This window comes from Stegodyphus dumicola, chromosome 1 (genome assembly GCF_044657685.1).
Source record: "Stegodyphus dumicola isolate Sdum_Otavi_A_Nest chromosome 1, ASM4465768v1".
Taxonomy (NCBI): domain Eukaryota; kingdom Metazoa; phylum Arthropoda; class Arachnida; order Araneae; family Eresidae; genus Stegodyphus; species Stegodyphus dumicola.
In genome coordinates this window covers 114,436,654-114,454,203 of record NC_140768.1, presented here as the reverse complement: position 1 = coordinate 114,454,203, position 17,550 = coordinate 114,436,654, and the positions used below count along the sequence as shown (strand labels likewise).

The 17,550-nt window shown below is 32.8% G+C and overlaps 1 long non-coding RNA gene across 1 annotated transcript; it reads left to right on the top strand.

Annotated features, from left to right (window-relative positions):
• The first annotated feature begins 876 nt into the window (after positions 1-876).
• LOC118180818 (uncharacterized) lies at positions 877-17,048 on the top strand. Its single transcript, XR_015039526.1, has 3 exons — positions 877-1,102; positions 15,988-16,176; positions 16,595-17,048. It is a non-coding gene; the product is annotated as an uncharacterized LOC118180818 (long non-coding RNA).
• The last annotated feature ends 502 nt before the right edge of the window (positions 17,049-17,550 follow it).

The following is a 17,550-nucleotide window of genomic DNA, read 5'->3' as shown; positions in this document are numbered from 1 at the left end:
GAATAAATGAAGTAAGTATGATATCACAGCCATATTGAAGCGGAAGAAATGTTAGCAACGTGACATGAGTATTATCATGGTTGCCATATAGCTTAGCGGTAAGACTATGAAATATATTGTTAAATAAAATTACACTGAATTTGAAAGCAAATATCAATGTCCGCAGGCCCAGAAAAGTTATTTTAGGCATAATTTTCTTAAAATATCATTGAAACTTCTAGTGACTGACAAGGTTTACCATATACACATATGTGTTAAGTTACCATTTACGCATTTTCATGTACCTAGAATTTAATAAATTTCAAAAAATTATTTACAACCCTTGTGATTTTTCTATATATTAAGTAGAACATCTTTTATGTTAAGTATTAAAATTAGAACGAAAGACATATAACTGTTCAATGTTGAATAGCTAACATGCAAACAATGCCGATTAGAATGTAAACAAAATTCGCTTATGGCAGCGTCCATAATAACTGGTGACGTCATACCGTGACATGTGATGGCTTCACTATCATTGCAGGAAACGTACGGAGAAGGCTTACTTCATCTATTCTAACCTCCATAGTTAAAACTGAAAGATTATTATATTACATTTTGCAGCTTGCCAACAGTCTGGTGTATCGGCGATAAAAATGTTTTATTTCGAACAGTGTTGCCACTACTCGCTTCCAAACAGTTAAATTTATTAAACAATAAATTTAAATTAATTTGTTACGCCATCCATTGCTCGCCGAAAGAGCGCGCTTCCGATATTCGTATAAAGCTAAAAAATGAATTAAGTTTTGTGTCTCAGAATGTGGCAACACGCGATTATTTTTATTGTAATTGTGTTGTTCTAAAGATATAAGTGAATTGTGTTTCAAGTTTGTACGTTGAAGAAGACTAAAATATTTATGATATTTATTGTGTAGAGTTCTGATTTCCAGCCCATTCCACAAAGAGGTGAACATAAAATTTTTGGTGTCAGGAAGTGGGATAAAGTGGAAATGTGATAATAATAATGTGTATCATCGAATTTTGCGAGAAAAAATAATGTGTTGATATGGGAATATGTGTTACAGGGAAATTAACAGTGAAGATGATGGTTTCCTTGATTATGGTGAGTAGTTATTTTATTTGTTGTAATAATGTTTAGTGTTAAATTCGGTTTATTAGTGTTGTGTATTGAGGTGTTCCTACTTGATAATTTGAGTTGATAGTGTCTGTGTTGAGTTTGATTGTGTTCGTTTTTGTACTCATTGTGTTCCAGTTGTCAATTCAAGGTTGTATTTTTCTTTGAATTAAGATGAGTCTGAAGTCGCTTAAGTCATTAAAAAAAGACGAGTTGACGCTTGTCGCGGAGGAATTAGGATTAGTAATTCCGAGCGGGGCGAAAATTGTTACTTTGAAAACTTTAATAGAAAGTTCAGAAGTTTGTGCAAATGATGTTGAATTTGTGCAAAATGTTATTGATAATATTCTAGAGGAAAAGAAAATACAAATTGAGAAACAAAAATCGGAAAATGAAATTAGATTAGAGTTAGAGAAAATAAAACTTTCTGAGTTAGAGGCGGAATTAGCTTTAGCTAACACTAGAAAAGACTTGCTACAAAATCCAAATGTTCAGACGGACAACTCAAATCGAAATATGGAAAATTTAATTAAAAGTGTAAGAACATTAACAATTTCTGTACCTACTAAAGCAGAATCCTTTAATCTGTTTTTTCAATCAATTGAAAGGGCTTTTAGGACAAAACAAGTACCTGAAGATTTAAAAGCAGAAATCCTATTAAATATTTTGGGAGAGAAAGTCACTAATTTAATGGTATATGTGAAGGAAGAAGATATTAATAATTACGATAAACTAAAGTCCATGATTTTAAAGGAATTTCAACCAACCCCTCAAGAGTGCTTAAATCATTTTCGTTCTACGCAAAAATTGTCATCTGAGAACTTTGTACAGTTTGCATCAAGGTTAAGTGCAAATTTTGAATATTATTGTCAGTTGAGAAATGTAAAAGATTTTAAATCGTTATGTGATCTTATGGTTTCGGATAAAATATTCAGTGAACTTGATCGTGAATTAAAAACCCATATAGCAGTTAAACAGGGAGAGACATGGTTCGAACCCCAAAGTTTAGGTCGTGAATGCGATATTTATTTGTCATCAAAAGGTAAACAAAAACCAGAATCCCTTTTTGCAAAATCATTTATAGGTAACGATAATAAAAGAGGCGATGGAAATAATGTTAATAAACTTCGTAATTATAATTCCAAAAATATTTCTAATGTATATGTATCTGGAGCAAAAGATCAAACATGTATTTTGTGTAAAACTAATCAAAACCACCCGTTACAAAATTGTCCTAATTTTAAAAGGCTTTCAGTAAATGAGCGTGTTGAAATTACTAAGCAAAATAACCTTTGTTTCAAATGTTTTTCTTCCCAGTGTAATGCGAAAACGTGTAGAGCCAGAAATTGTTTCTGTGGGAAAGCTCATCATTCTATGATTCATTTTTATAAACAAAATAAACCTCTTTCCAAAGTAGAGAACGGTGGCGGCGAACAAACTCAGTGCAATGCTTCAGTATCAAGGTCAAGCCGAATACATAAATCATGTGTGCTGTTACTCACGTGCAGTGTATACGTTAGCTCTGTTGATAAAACAAAATTGAATAAAATGACGCGCATATTATGCGATAATGGCTCTGAAAGAAGCTGGTGTACGAAGGCCCTTGCCAATTGCTTAAAATTAAAATCAATTAGAAAGGAGAGGTTGTCAGTTTTCCTTTGGCTCAGCAAAGCCTACTGAGAAATTATACGAAGTATTAGAATTAAAATTATCTAGCAGATACAACCCTAATCAGTGTATTCAAATTGAAGTGCTAGTGGCCGATACTATTACAGCGGCATCTGTTTCTGTTCCAAATCAAGAAGTACAAAATATTATGCAGTCCCGCGGATTAGTCTTAGTCGACTGCTGTGACAGTGATATAACCATTGAGATATTAATTGGGGCAGATGTGTTTTGGCAGTTATTGAAGCTTCAGCTTTCGAAAAATAAACCAGGAAATTACTTGCGTGCCAACGATTTTCGGGTTTGCTTTACAGGGAAGTCAAGATGTTTACAAGCCAAATGTTAAGACTGCAGTTTCAGCGAATTTTTGCGTAACCGCTTCAGATGTTCAGATATTAAGGGAGCTTGATGCTTTAGGAATTAAAGAAAAGGAAGAGTTAAATGTAGTTGATAAAGCGCTGATAGATGGATTTGAGAAAAATTTTAAATTCGTGAATGAGAGATATGAAACTGATTTATTATGGAAGTTTAGTTACGATGAATTAGGAAATAATTATTTTTTAGCTAAAAAGAGGTTTGATGAGTTAGTAAAGGATTTTTCTAAAAATGATTGGGTTGCTAATGAGTATAGGGATATAATAAATGACCAAAAACAAAATGGAGTTATTGAGGAATGTGGTAGAGATGAGCATGAGTATTTTATGCCTCATAGAGCAGTTATTAGGGAAGATAAAGAAGTTCGTATAGTCTTTAACTGCAGTTCAAAATCTAAAGGTAATCTTTCTTTAAACGATTGTTTGGAAACTGGCCCAAATTTAAATCCAAATATTCTTGATGTGATTCTAAAATTTCTTAATTAAAAATAGCGTTTAATGGGGATATAGAGAAGGCTTTCTTAATAATAAAAATTTCTGAAAGAGATAGAAAATTCTTAAAATTTCTTTGGTATTCAGATAACCCTAGTGAAGAATATAAAATTATGAGAATGAAAAGACTACCCTTTGGATGTAAAAAGTTCCCCTTTCATTTTGAGCGCTACGATAAAGCATCATATAAAAAAATATAAGGAAAGTAATCCGAAGTCATTTGAAATGTTAAATTCATCACTTTACGTAGACGATTTATATTATGGTGGAGACAGTGTGAGAGAATCATTTGAGTTGTCGTCGGATGCTGTATCAATATTAAAGAGTGGTGGATTTAATTTAAGGAAACTGAGGTCGAACAGTAGAGAATTAGAAAAATTGTGGGTAGAAAATGGACTTAGTGACAGTGAGATAGTGGGAGTTCAACAACTGAAAGTCCTAGGGTTGAATTGGAATCCTGATAGAGATGAGTTGTCGTTGGAGGTGAAGGGTTTGGCGGATTCGTGGAAAACGCTGCGACGCACTAAAAGATGCGTTTTACAGACGGCTGCAAGAATCTTTGATCCTATTGGTTTGATTGCGCCGTTTGTGATACGTATAAAGTTATTGTTACAGGAAATTTGAGAGAGAGCGTGTGATTGGGACGAAGAATTGCAGGAGGACTTGCAGCAAAAGTGGATAACGTGGTGTAAAGAAATTGAAAAATTGATAGACGTTACTATTCCGAGATATTGTTTTCTGGATTGTGAGAATGAGCAATCTGAAGTACATGTGTTTTGCGATGCTTCACCAAGTGCTTACGGAACTGTTGTTTATTTTAGATATTGTGAGAATAATGGGAATTACAGAATATCTTTTATAATGTCGAAGAGTAGAGCGTCACCGTTAAAGAAACTAACGCTGCCACGGTTGGAGCTAATGGCCATAGTGATAGGTGCTAGAGTGGGAAATTACCTTAATAGTGGTTTTAAGGATAAAATTGGAAGAATAGTGTTTTGGAGTGATTCTTGTATTGCGTTGCATTGGGTGAAGGGAAGTGCGAAGAGATGGAAACAGTTCGTTGCCAACTGGGTTGTGGAAATTCAGGAAAGATCGAGTCCAAGTGATTGGTATTATTGTCCGTCAGACGATAATCTTGCAGATTTGCTTACTAGAGGAATCTCGGCTGAGAAGTTGGTACTTAATGAAAAATGGTGGTCAGGTCCAATTTGGCTTCGAAAAAGTTTTGAGAGTTGGCCTAAACATTGGGTTAGAGGGTTACCAAATGTAGACAGTGCGGAAATACTAAGAGAGCAAAAAAATTCTGTCAAATGTTTTGTAGTTCAGTTGGAATTAGTTGAGCAGCTTTGGAACAAATTTTCAGTTTGGAGTAAGTTGCAGAGAGTTGTTGCTTGGTGTTTAAGGTTTATAAGAAATGTGAGGGGGGAATAGGATTTTGACTCCTTTCTTAGAAACAAGTGAACTAAAGCGCATGATATTCTAATCAAACTAGTCCAAAGAACTGAGTATAAAAACGAAATAGCTACTTTAGAGAAAGCGAGAGTATTAAAGAAAAGGTCTTTAATTTCTCTAAATCCGTTCTTAGACAACAGTGGCATACTACGTGTAGGAGGACGTTTAAGAAATGCCAGCTTACCAGACTCTGTGAAACATCAAATAATATTACCTAAGAATCATCCTGTTACAAAATTGTTAGTGGTGACATTTTAACACCTTAATTATATGCACGGAGGAGTACAATTAGTTAACTCTGCAATGAAACAAAAGTATTGGATTATAGGAGCAAAAACTGCCATTACGCAGAGAAATAAGAAAGTGCGTTATCTGCGCCAGATTTTGTTCGAGTTTTCGAAACAAATGATGGCTGATTTACCTTCTGCGAGAGTGAATCCCGGAAGACCATATCTTAAATGCGGAACTGACTTTTCAGAACCATTCTTGATCAGCCCTAGAAGTGGTAGAGGAGTTAAACCACTGAAAATTTCAGCTGATGACGGGGTCATGGGGGCCCAGTGTGTTACGCCATCCATTGCTCTCCGAAAGAGCGCGCTTCCGATATTCGTATAATGCTAAAAAATGAATGAAGTTTTGTGTTTCAGAGATGTGGCAACACGCGATTATTTTTATTGTAATTGTGTTCTAAAGATATAAGTGAATTGTGTTTCTAGTTTGTACGTTGAGCAAGAGTAAAATATTTATGATATTTATTGTGTAGAGTTTTGATTTCCAGCCCATTCCACAAAGAGGTGAACATAACAAATTAAAAGATAAAAATATCTGAAAGCTTTCGTATTTTATATTACGCCCAAAAGGGCGTTTTTTTAACGTTTTATATGTAGCTTTACTTATTAAATATCATGTTCTTCGCACTTAAACCATAAAATTTATTTCAACAGCAATATCACAAAATATTTAAAAGAGCATATTTTTAGAATTTTCGATACACATTCTCGCACGCTGGAGATAAAAATGTTTTTACTTCCTTGTACGAAGTAAAAAGGAAGTATTGTAATAGCGAAAAGCTTCAGGCAGCATATTTCAACGAAAATATCCACTTTGACAGCTTTCGAATGCAATTTAATGATGTTTTTGCGAGATATCTGTACGTATGGACAGAATAAAAGACTCTTTTCCTCCAAAAAAACTAAAAAACTGCTTTAAAAGGAATTCTGAAGAGAATTTTTCGTGGCGTCTGTACGAACGTATGTACGTACGTGCGTACGTACGTATCTCGCATAACTCAAAAACGAGTAGCCTCAGAACGTTGAAATTTTGTATATAAGACTACTATAACATGTAGATGTTCACCTCGTATTTTGGTTTCAATCGGCCGCGCCAAACGTATGTAAATATATTTATAAATATATCCACTCTGTTACCCGGCTCAGTGATCTCAGTTTCTTTACTCTTATATGTTTGTAAATTGTGCATTTTTTGCTTTAAAAATGATTGAATTATGTTGTTTTTATCTTCCGGTTAAGGATTTTTATGCCTTTAGTAAATCTGTATGCAATACTTTTAGAATTATCAACAATTTTAAAATTGTTTAAGTGCCGCTAAACCTAATTTGATGGCGGCCATTGCTCTTGTTTACATTTGAAACTTAGTAGAATAGTGGATTTGTTGCCAATCTAGTGAAACTTAGCTTCGCAACAACAAAGATAACGCCTTCATTTATTATTTAAATTATGCTTAATCCTTTCTGGAATTTTTTCGAGGAAATAAGCGTTTAAGATTTACTTCGGAATTTTTAATACAGATATTTTGAGTTTTTATGTATTTTTGCCTTGTCGCGAAGTGAAAACTGAATTAATTGAATGAGAAATACTCAATCGTTTGTGAAAAACTGTTTCTTTTTGTTTTGTTTGCTTAATTTCTTTTATGCATAGTTCTAACTTTATTATAGTATTTGAATAGAATATGTGGCAACGATTAGATAATTCTTTAAATGATATAAATTTTGTGCATTCTGAGTTATAATATGAACGAAATATAATACTGTTAAGTAAACCTAGCGCCAGAGTGTCGCTATGGTAAAAAAAGTGAATTTTAAAGAATGCATTTATTCTATTGTGGTTTATGCGGTGTCGGCGAAGTAGGTTTAATTCATTCTAATAAGTTTAAATGAAATGCAAGAAAAAATGCGTGTAATTTAATATTCCGTACAAGGAAGTCATGTGGTGTACACATCAGATTTTTTTTTTTTTTTTTTTTTTTTCGTACAGTGTTGCCATTGCTCGATTTGAAATCGTTGAGTTTCTTAATCAAAAACTCATAAATGCTTTACAAAATACGAAATAGAGAGTAAAACAAATTCCAAATTTGGGCTTCCAGATGCCCATATTCAGGTGGAGACGTACGTTATTCAGAATTTGATGGCTCTGGGTACCGTTGTTTTATCGCTGTGCGAGAAACATACATGCAGATTCTTCATTATTTAATTTCTTTAAATATAATACAGGGCTCTAATATTTGGTGGCAACAATTTAAAAAGTGATTCGCTGTTTATAGTTAATCAACGCAAAATGCCTAAACGAAATTAATAGCCCTTTTGGACAAATTGCTTCGCAATGCAGACTCTAACCGAACTCTAAAAAGAAAAATAATTTAACTTACAGTTTTATGCAAACTGTAGATTAAACTATTCTCTTTAAAAAATTCATCTATAATTTTTATGTTACGAATAATAATAAAAGCGTTTTGCTCTCAAATGATAAATGAATTCTTAAATAAATAATAATAAATAAATTTTTAAATACATTTGTAACACAAATTATTTGCGTCTTGTGTGCCTCGCGCATTTATTACTCGCGTTATAAAATTGTTGAGGGATTCTGTAGAGAATTATTTAATCTGTTATTTTCATTAAACTATACGATAAGTTATAATTCTCATTTTAGTGTACTAATTATCATAGCCATTTAAAAAAAATCTTATTAAAGAGAGTTACGAGCTACGAGAAAAATAATTTATCACACAGTTCGATTGATACAAGAGTTTCAATAATATTATTTACAGGATTCATCTACAATTTGATATCGCGAATAATAAAAACGTGAGGTGCCTAAATAAGGAAATTATTAATTTAATTTGTAATGTCAAATATATAAGTCATTATCATTTTAAACTTCTTTATTAATTTAATTGAATTGTCAAGTATAGTATATAAACTTTTATCTTTCTAAACTTAGGGCCGTTCCCCTCTATTCGCGATGTAAAATTGTAGATAAATTCTGTAAATTGAGTTATTTAATCTACTGTACTCATTAAGCTATGTGATAAATTACTTTTCGCTTTTTAGTACATTAATTATCATACCCATTTCAAATAAAAACATTTATTATTTCCTTGTATAAAAGTAAAGGAAGTATTGTAATCGCGAAAAGTTTCGGATATCATATTTCAAAGGAAATATCCATTTTGACAGCTCCAGAATCTATTTTGACTATTTATTTGCGTGACATTTATACTTGCGAACAGAATAAAGGTTACTGTTTTCCAAAATGGATTGAAAAATGGGTTCAAAATTAAATCTTTCGAGACATCTGTACGTAGGTAAATACGTATTTATCGCGCATAATTGAAAAAGGATTATCCGTAGAACGTTGAAATTTTATATATAGGATAGCTATAGTATCTAGTTGTGTGTCTCGTTTTTCCATTGCACTATATGTATATATAGCCTCTCCCACTTAACCGACATTTATTTTTGCAATCGTTGGTCGTAGCCATATATGCTTCGAATTGCAGAACTGTTTTAAATGACAAAAATGTTCATGGTTTGACAGTGTCAAATTTTAAAACAATTATTTTGCACAAATAACGAAATCTAAGTTCTAATGCAGTGTCTCAGTTCCTATACTTATATTTGAAAAAGTCTCACATTCGTTATGAAAAAATAAAAATACGGACTTCAAAATTTGCCATTTTTGAAATTGTCATTTTCAACTTGCCTCGAGGGATCTGTTAATTATGTTGGAATATCTAAAGGAAAGAAGCGTAAATAAAGTGCAGGAAAGGAATGTGTATAATTTAATAGATCGTGCAACGAAGTTACGTAGTGTCTATATCAGATTTTTTAATTGTATTATATTAATGAATATAGAAGTTCCAATATTTTGTTGCAGGCCCGTTATTATTTTGTTACATATCCTTTATTATTCTATTCAAACATCATGGAAGAGAACTGATTAAGTTTTCAGTTGTATCTAAAGATATTTTGTCTAATTCTTCTTACAGAAATAAGTTTCAAAAGATGTTTGCATGTAATTTTATCTTGTTTCATACACATTTCAAATGAAGTTTTCTTGCTATTTTATGTTGTTTTCTATACGTGTTCTTTAATTAATTTTTTTGATTAAACATTTAAAGCATGGATCACACATTTATAATGATACTGATGTTTGGGGACCGGTGAGAAGTAATAGTTATAGATTGCTTAATATAGTTGCTGCTTGTAGTGATAAAGGACATTCTATTTTCCTATTTGCACCGTCATTGTCTTACTGAAACGTGAAGTTTCCTGACAAACATAACTTATAGCTCTTTTCTTTAGTTTCTTTTTGAGTCTGGCTAAATACATTGTATGGTCCGTAATTTTATCAATAAAACAAGCTTCTCAACTTCTTTTGCAGCCATACAAGCTCGTAACTATGAAAGATTCCCTCCCCCTCCCGATTTAAAAGCAAATGAGTCAATGAGTAAGGAGAAAATGAGTTAAATGATGAATTTATTGACTAGCAAATAGGTATAGTCATGATCGTACTATGGTGGGAAACAGGAAACCGACTGCTTCTGGGCCTTTGATCAAAGAGGACACTTCCAAAGACCCTTAACTTTTTAACTATATGTAACTGTATATATGAATGTAAAAAAGAAGCTAAAACATGGTTTGCATTGAAAGTGTTAAAGTTTAGGATGAAAATGATTTCCAAGAATCAGTCTCTAACTTATGTTTGGCACTAAGCACTTTTTTCGATAATGTTTGTCTCAACTTTTTCTTGCAAGAAAAGCGTTTAAAAGTCGAAGTTAATAAAAATTTCGATCATCAACGAACAAGGTAAACAATAATTTCAGTTTAGGAATAATTTACGAGTTTAACAATAATTTTCCCTGTAAATGCAATAGAAACATTAATTTTGACGAAGCTATAAAACATTTTTCAGAAATCAAACCTCGGAAAAATCAATTTAGATTTTTTAAATTAACATAAAAGTTAAAATGATTTTTTAAATCTTAAAAATATGACTGATGAATAAGCTTTTTAAATTTATGTTTGTTTGCTAGATGTAAGTTTTTTTTTTTTTTTTCCTTCAGTCTTAAGATTTTTGGTTTCCTAGATCATTTTAACTGTTTAATTTTATTTTAATAGACATTAATTACATATTATAATTGACATTTTATTCAGTTATCATTCTAATAAGGAGCACATAAGGAGATTTTCACCCTCGGACTGGATGACTCTAGGTCTGCTGCTGGGTCTAGATCATTACATAAAATCCTAAGTATTCTTGAAATAGTTTTGTACTACAATAAAACACTAAGTTTAAGGAAACGTAATATATACTAAACTACGGATAAAAATTAAATCCCAGTCTGTAAGAGAAAGCTTATGAAAGCTTCTGCTGTACTATTACTTGCGATGCATAAGGAATCGGGCAATACGATTGGTGCACATGGGTTTATTTACAATTAATTACATTGCTTTTGTACACATTTTGGTTAGCAACGATCAGTCTGGAAATCCTCCCAATTATTTTTCCTTTTACTCAACTCCCTGCTTACCACGTGCTTTCGTTGTGTAATTGGAAGCACGACCGGCTTTCAAATTACACATGAATTCTCGGACTTTCGTAACCGAAAATTTTTATGTAAGTGCGAAAACAACCAATTGCGTTAAAGTTTTGTAATTGCGAAAGACACCAATTGGTCTTAAGTTTTGTAAGTTTAAAGAGAACCAACTGCAAAACATTTTTCAAAGTACTCGGTGAGTCCTTATGGGAGCTTGTTTCGGTTCTAAATAGTTAGTGCAGTTGGACAATGCCAGCGGTCTTCAAACACTGTTACTCGAAACCCAGGGTTTCGTGAGTATAAATCCCGGAGTTTCGCAAGTCCAAACGAAAATTCGAAAAAAATATAAAGCATTCACACTATTTCAGCAGTGTTTATTAACTAAAAAATGTAAATATGCATTTAGCTAGCTTTGAAAATTAATCGGATACTTCGCGTGTGGGCTGTCGATGTCCGTAAGGTCCCAATCGCATTATGTTTCGGCTACGCGGGACTTGACGTCGAAAGGGACAATTCTTAGAAACCGCACAATTCCAGGCAACCCACGTAGCTAGGTTGCCATTTTCACTTACCACAAAGACTTGAACGTCAAACAGTAATCGATTATCGCTCAGATTGGGATCACGTGATTCTTCAGAAGCAGAATTTTCGTCTGATTGGTTATCTCTACCCGGGACAGAGTTCCAGCCGAGACATTTTCGGTGAGGTTTGAAAAAAATCCCTCGTAGCCGCAACATTGTTTCCGTAGCTAGGCGGGACTTCGCTTCCAGCGGGGCTCTTTTTTCAAGGAATCCTTGCGTTTAAGCCAGTGCTGCCAGAATCTCGTTCCTCAGAAAAGTCCCGTCTAGCAGGGACTGTAGCCATATGTGGATAACCTCTTAACGCGACGCGTCAGCGGTGACGTACGTGCGACAGTAGCTCCGGTTTTTCTACCATTCAATCGACGTATATTCGAAAGTGTTTCTCACACAGCTATAAGCATTCTAATCCCATTCGGCAAAACATATTTAAGTGAAAATCTTTCTTGACATCTATAGCAACAAAAACAAAACATAGAAATAAACTGAATGCAGACTATAAAAATGACTCATATACCATCAACAGAGCTAGATTTCGACAGTTTGCGTAAAAAAATGCAAACACAGCCCTGTCACTAAATGTAATGCAAGGGAAGGTGACACCTGGAGCACGAGTTAATGCTATTAATGAGTAAATTTTGTGTTAGTATTTTTTAATTAAAATATAATATTTTTCGCTAAATTTGTTTACATGAAGTAGCTGTAACATGTTGGTCTCCTTTAAATATTATTTTGAGATATATTTTGCTAAGAGTGTGATGAGGTTCTCTTTAAAAAAGCCTTATCCAAGGTTTCTGTGAAGTGTTCATTGTATTTTAACCTGATCTGACCTTGCCCTGAGATGTCTGGATTTCGAGTCCGGGAGAGAAAACTGCACATGATTCCTGCCTCGATAAACCTAATGACTCTACATGACTCATTCTGATTTCTGGAAATTTTGCTTTCTATCAAGATCTATTACAACCCTTTGCTGTTTACCTGCAATTTTGTTACGTATATTTCTAATTAAGCAGTCAGATACATCCAGGAGTAGGAGTATACCACAGATTGGAAACCAATGAAACAGATAATGTTTAATGAACTGTTGTTAATTAATTACGGAAATAAGGGGAATATACACCATATATCCAAAAGATGGAAACAGCAAGAGAATATTTCACACATCTTTTCCATTTAATGGCCAAATCGCAAACCTATGAAATTTTGAAGAAAGCAAAGTTACGTTACTATGACAACCACATTATAAATATTATTCCTCCAGATAATTGAAATTTTGGATTAAAAAAAATGTACCCTTTGGTGTACGCTAAGATTGACTGGAGTTATCATTCTTTTCCGACATGCTGGCCGCCAGCTTATCAGTCCAATTCAGCCATCTGTCACAACGGCACCGTTCGAAAGAGCCCTGTGGGGCTTTAACTAATCATATTGCGGGATGAACGATTGCATTCCATTCGACTTAACCGCTTCCTTTCCTGAAATGAATATTTCGAAAGCGAAAAGAAAAAAAAAATCCTCTTGCATTAATGTTCCTTTATCGGCTATGACTTTTTTATAGATAAGAGAGAATAAATACTCTTAGCAGCACTGCCGTATCACTTCAATTGAAAAAACATAATGAATGCTACTTTTCCATTGCATAATCGCAACAGTTGGATGGTATGTTAGTCGCCGTTTGCTGAAGCAAAATACGTTTTCTTCTGTTAGCCCGATGAGCATTAGCACAAAAGGGCTATTAATTTCGTTTTAGCATTTTGCGCAGAAAACTTTAAATGTTTGTTCACTTTTCAAATTGTTGCCACCAAATATTATCACCCTGTGTTATATTTAAAGCAATGAAATTACGAAGAATCTGCATAAATGTATGTATATTTTTCGCATTGTGATAAAACAGCGGTGCCTAGAGCCATCCAATTTTGACTAATGTAATCCTACACTCGAACATGGACATCTGTAAGCCCTAATTTGGAGTTTGTTTTAGTGTCGATTTCATATTTTGTAACACTTTAACGAATTTTTGATTAAAAATCTCAACGATTTCAAAGCGAGAAAAGGCAATACTGTACGGAAAGAGAAATTTATTTCCAGTGCGCGAGACATTGTATCGAAAATTCTAAAAGATATGCTCATGCGATATTGCTGTTGAACTGAATTTTGTGGTTTAAGCGCGAAGAACATCATATTTAATAAATAAAGGTAACACACAGCATGTTAAAAAATGTAAAATTTGAAAGCTTTCCAATTTTTTTTAATTGTTATTTGTTATTACATTCCTTGTTGGTTTCGACTCAGAGGGAAAGGGCAGTTTAATAAATATGAGCAACTGCATAACGAATCACATAGAATTTTATGTGCTGCTTCCTCATTCATTAAACTTCAAAAAGCACATGAAGTTTTTATATATGTTAATTTAATTTTAAGACAAAATAGTTTTTGATTTTAACATTTATGTGCATGAGTCTTCTATTCATTCTATAAAAGTTTTCGTACTCATTGAACTACTCAGCGCAAAAGGATTTTATAAATATAGTGGTACTTCGGCATACGTAATTAATCTGTTTTTGATCCTTGGACGTATATCAAACCAGCTTTTCCAATAATGAAATGAAGGGAAAATAAATAATTCGTTCTTATAAAAAAGGCCCAATTGTTCTTATAAACAAATACTTAAAAAAGTCTTATAATAAAGTCTTATAGTATGTTCTTAAGTCTTATTCTATCTGAAAAAGTCCTGCCAGTTCTTATAAAAAATTTTCTATTATTTTCATCATTATACCATTGTCTAATAATAAAATACAAATGCAGAGAGTTAGTTATACACTGTACATAAACGAAGTACTGCACATAATGCTCTATATAAATGTTTTTTGCTATCCGTATCAGAAGCAATTTGTTTATAAGAATTTAACTCTAACAATTTATATATAAGAATTATATATATTATGTTTATAAGAATCTGACTGAATCTGAATTATATGTTTATAATAATCTTAATTATAAGAATCTTATGTATATTACATAAACAGGACTTAAATATACTGACATCTAAATATTAAACTGTAATATACTAACATTCCTTTCAAATATATCTAATGTGTTAAATTAATCGCAAAATAACTTACTATAATTTAAACTAAAAATACACAAATTATGAAAATTTGAGTTTTCAAAGAAAATTTATAAAGTTATTTTAAGGGCAACATAGGCCCTTATTTATTAAATTTATCCTAAGCGCATAAATTAAAATGCATATGTTTGTAGTAAATTATTACAAATTTCTTTTATTTCTTACTACAGCTTGACAATAGGTGGCGTTTCGTTTCTGATAAAGTTTGCAGTCATGGACATAAATTATTAGAAATTAACCTTCGTCACGGATTGAAGACGCTTTTCTGTCAATCAGGTTCTTTTCTTATTAATTTTCAACTGTAAATAAAACTCTTCACATCTGAATTATTCCCGAAAAATGCGATTATTCTGAGTGCAAATTTCTTAGCTGAGCTTATTAATTTTGTACAAGTAGGCATAAAGGTTATTGTAATCAGTACCTCCAAATCTTTAAATAAAATATAAATCTATTGTAAATTAATTAGTTCCATTTGTAGATTTTCTGGTCTGTTATATTTTTATCCGTTTTCAACGTAAATAAAAATAATATCAGCTCAGAATCCAAATAACTAAAATCTTGAGATCTTTGCAACAACATGTTTGACATAAATGCGTAATTGTAATGTCTTCGCAGGCCGCACAAAATTGCTTCAGGGGTAGCATGCGATCCGCAGGCCGCCAGTTTGATACCACTGCTCTAATCATTCAAATTCTCATCTTCAATACACAGGACAACTAACTTACATTCTGATGAAGACTACGGAAAAAAGAAGTTTACCTTTCAGAGATAAAAACATAAAGCCTTCATATTTCTCGATGAACCTCTCGTTCACTTTACGGTAGTATATATTCCTATCGGGCATATATACTACCGTGGCTTTCCCTTCGATGCATTCACGATTTCTCTGGACATTGAACTCTTACTGAGACAAAGTGTCTCAATTTTCTCGCATACACGTTCACGCTTCGAGCGCTTTACTAAGGACTTTTTATCACAAGGCCCATTGTGGATAAAATTGAAAGAACAGGAAAGTACTGTCTTATGCAGTAGAATGCCTGTATAAAACGCACAATATCCAAGTATCCTTCGTTGCAGATTGCTTTGCTCCTGATGAAGCACCTGATGACCTGTACCTGTTTGCCTTCAAAATCTATAGACTAAAATCTAAATAGCCTTGACTAAAATCTACGCCAAACACAAGATTGTTACTTGACTAATTTAATGCTGTAGGATATTATGGGCTTTACTGTTATGATTATTTTTATGAGATTTGCACTCTGCGAGCTGTTGTGATGTTGATATTAAGATATTATGAGATGAATGAGTTTTAAGGCATGAGTTGCTTACTTTTGCTATTATTTCCAGGGTTAACAATAACATCATGGTTACATTATACTGAAAAGCAAGGAGGAAAAAATTGCGAAGAAAACGAAGAACGAACAGAAAAGTAAATGTGGACGCACTAAGCTGATCAAAGTTTACGTTTACAAGTGATGCTTTTGAAAATGAGAGTAATTAAGTCGAGACTGGTCATTAACAGCATGTAATGTATTGGTATGTATGCAGCTTATTTAGTTTCATGAAAATTTGCAAAGATAATATAACTTTTAATTTGGATTTATTCTCTACTTTTCACTTCTCTCACTCTCATTCTCATACTGCAACAAGTTTTACGTGTCTGTTTATTCGATTCGTTAGAATCGGAGGCTTAGTTGTTAATACATGAAATAGAAACCTTTTTAAATATATTGCCAGAGTTTTGCTATTGAGAAGCTACAAAATTATTTAACGTCAGTATTTAGAACCATAGCCTGGCAACAGAATTTTACTGCTCTTCGTAAAACAGGAAAGAATAAACGAACTTCCATTTGGTATAGATTTTATTAAACCTCACTTTAGCATTTAAAGCCATTTTCGTTTTCCTGGACTCGAAATATAATTAATTCCATTTAATTTTATTCCTTCTTTTCAGCATCCAGTAAGGAACTCTGGCTTCCTCTTAATTGTAACAGTATTATATTTCGGAAGAAAATGGTTAATGAAGGAAATCCGGAATAATGAAGACATAATATGATATGGCTTTTACTGATCTTGGTATTAAGATGCCCCTTACTAAAGACGAAAAAGACATTAGGAAACAGCATAGATATAATACCTCTACCCGAAGAAAACGTCAATGAAATAGTAAACTGCAAAAGAAATAACATTCAAGACAAAGGAAATGTAAAAGGATAACTTCAGAATAATTAATTCCAGAAAAAACAGAAGGCTATACATAAGTTCACAAAAAATGTAATATAATACCAAAGCCACAAGAAAAGAAGAATGAAGAACGATGTTTTAGCTGCATATTTTAACTGTAGATCTAAAACTTGTTCGTTTAACAAATTGATCTGTTTCCAGCTTTGATAATCATAAAACGTAGAATTTTTATGGCTTTTCTATTTTTTTTATCTTTCTTTCTTGGGTCGATGCATAAGTCCGTGCCGTTTTTACCATGCTGTGATTTTATTAGTATGCAATACACTACAATGCGCTAAAAATGATAGAATACACACTAATAACACATTAATACGTCATAAATCAATAATCATTCACTCATTCACTCATTCACTCGTTGATGCACTGTCGTGACCGATAATTGTGGGTTCTTCTCATACCATATTCGGTGTCAAACATCAAATACACTTGTGCTTTTTAAACATTTGTAAATATGCTCTAACGATTTTTTTTTTTAGTTTTTCAACCATTCAGCGTCTTTCGCGTGATCCGTTTTGAAAAATACAACATAATAATCGTAATCATTACGCGTATTCCGGTTTGCTATTTCTTTTTTCCTCTGCATTTCGTTGGCGTTGGAGTCCTTGCTCTTCAGAGGGGGCACCAGTGCCTCACACCCCTCCAATCATGTGAATGCTCAAACAATGT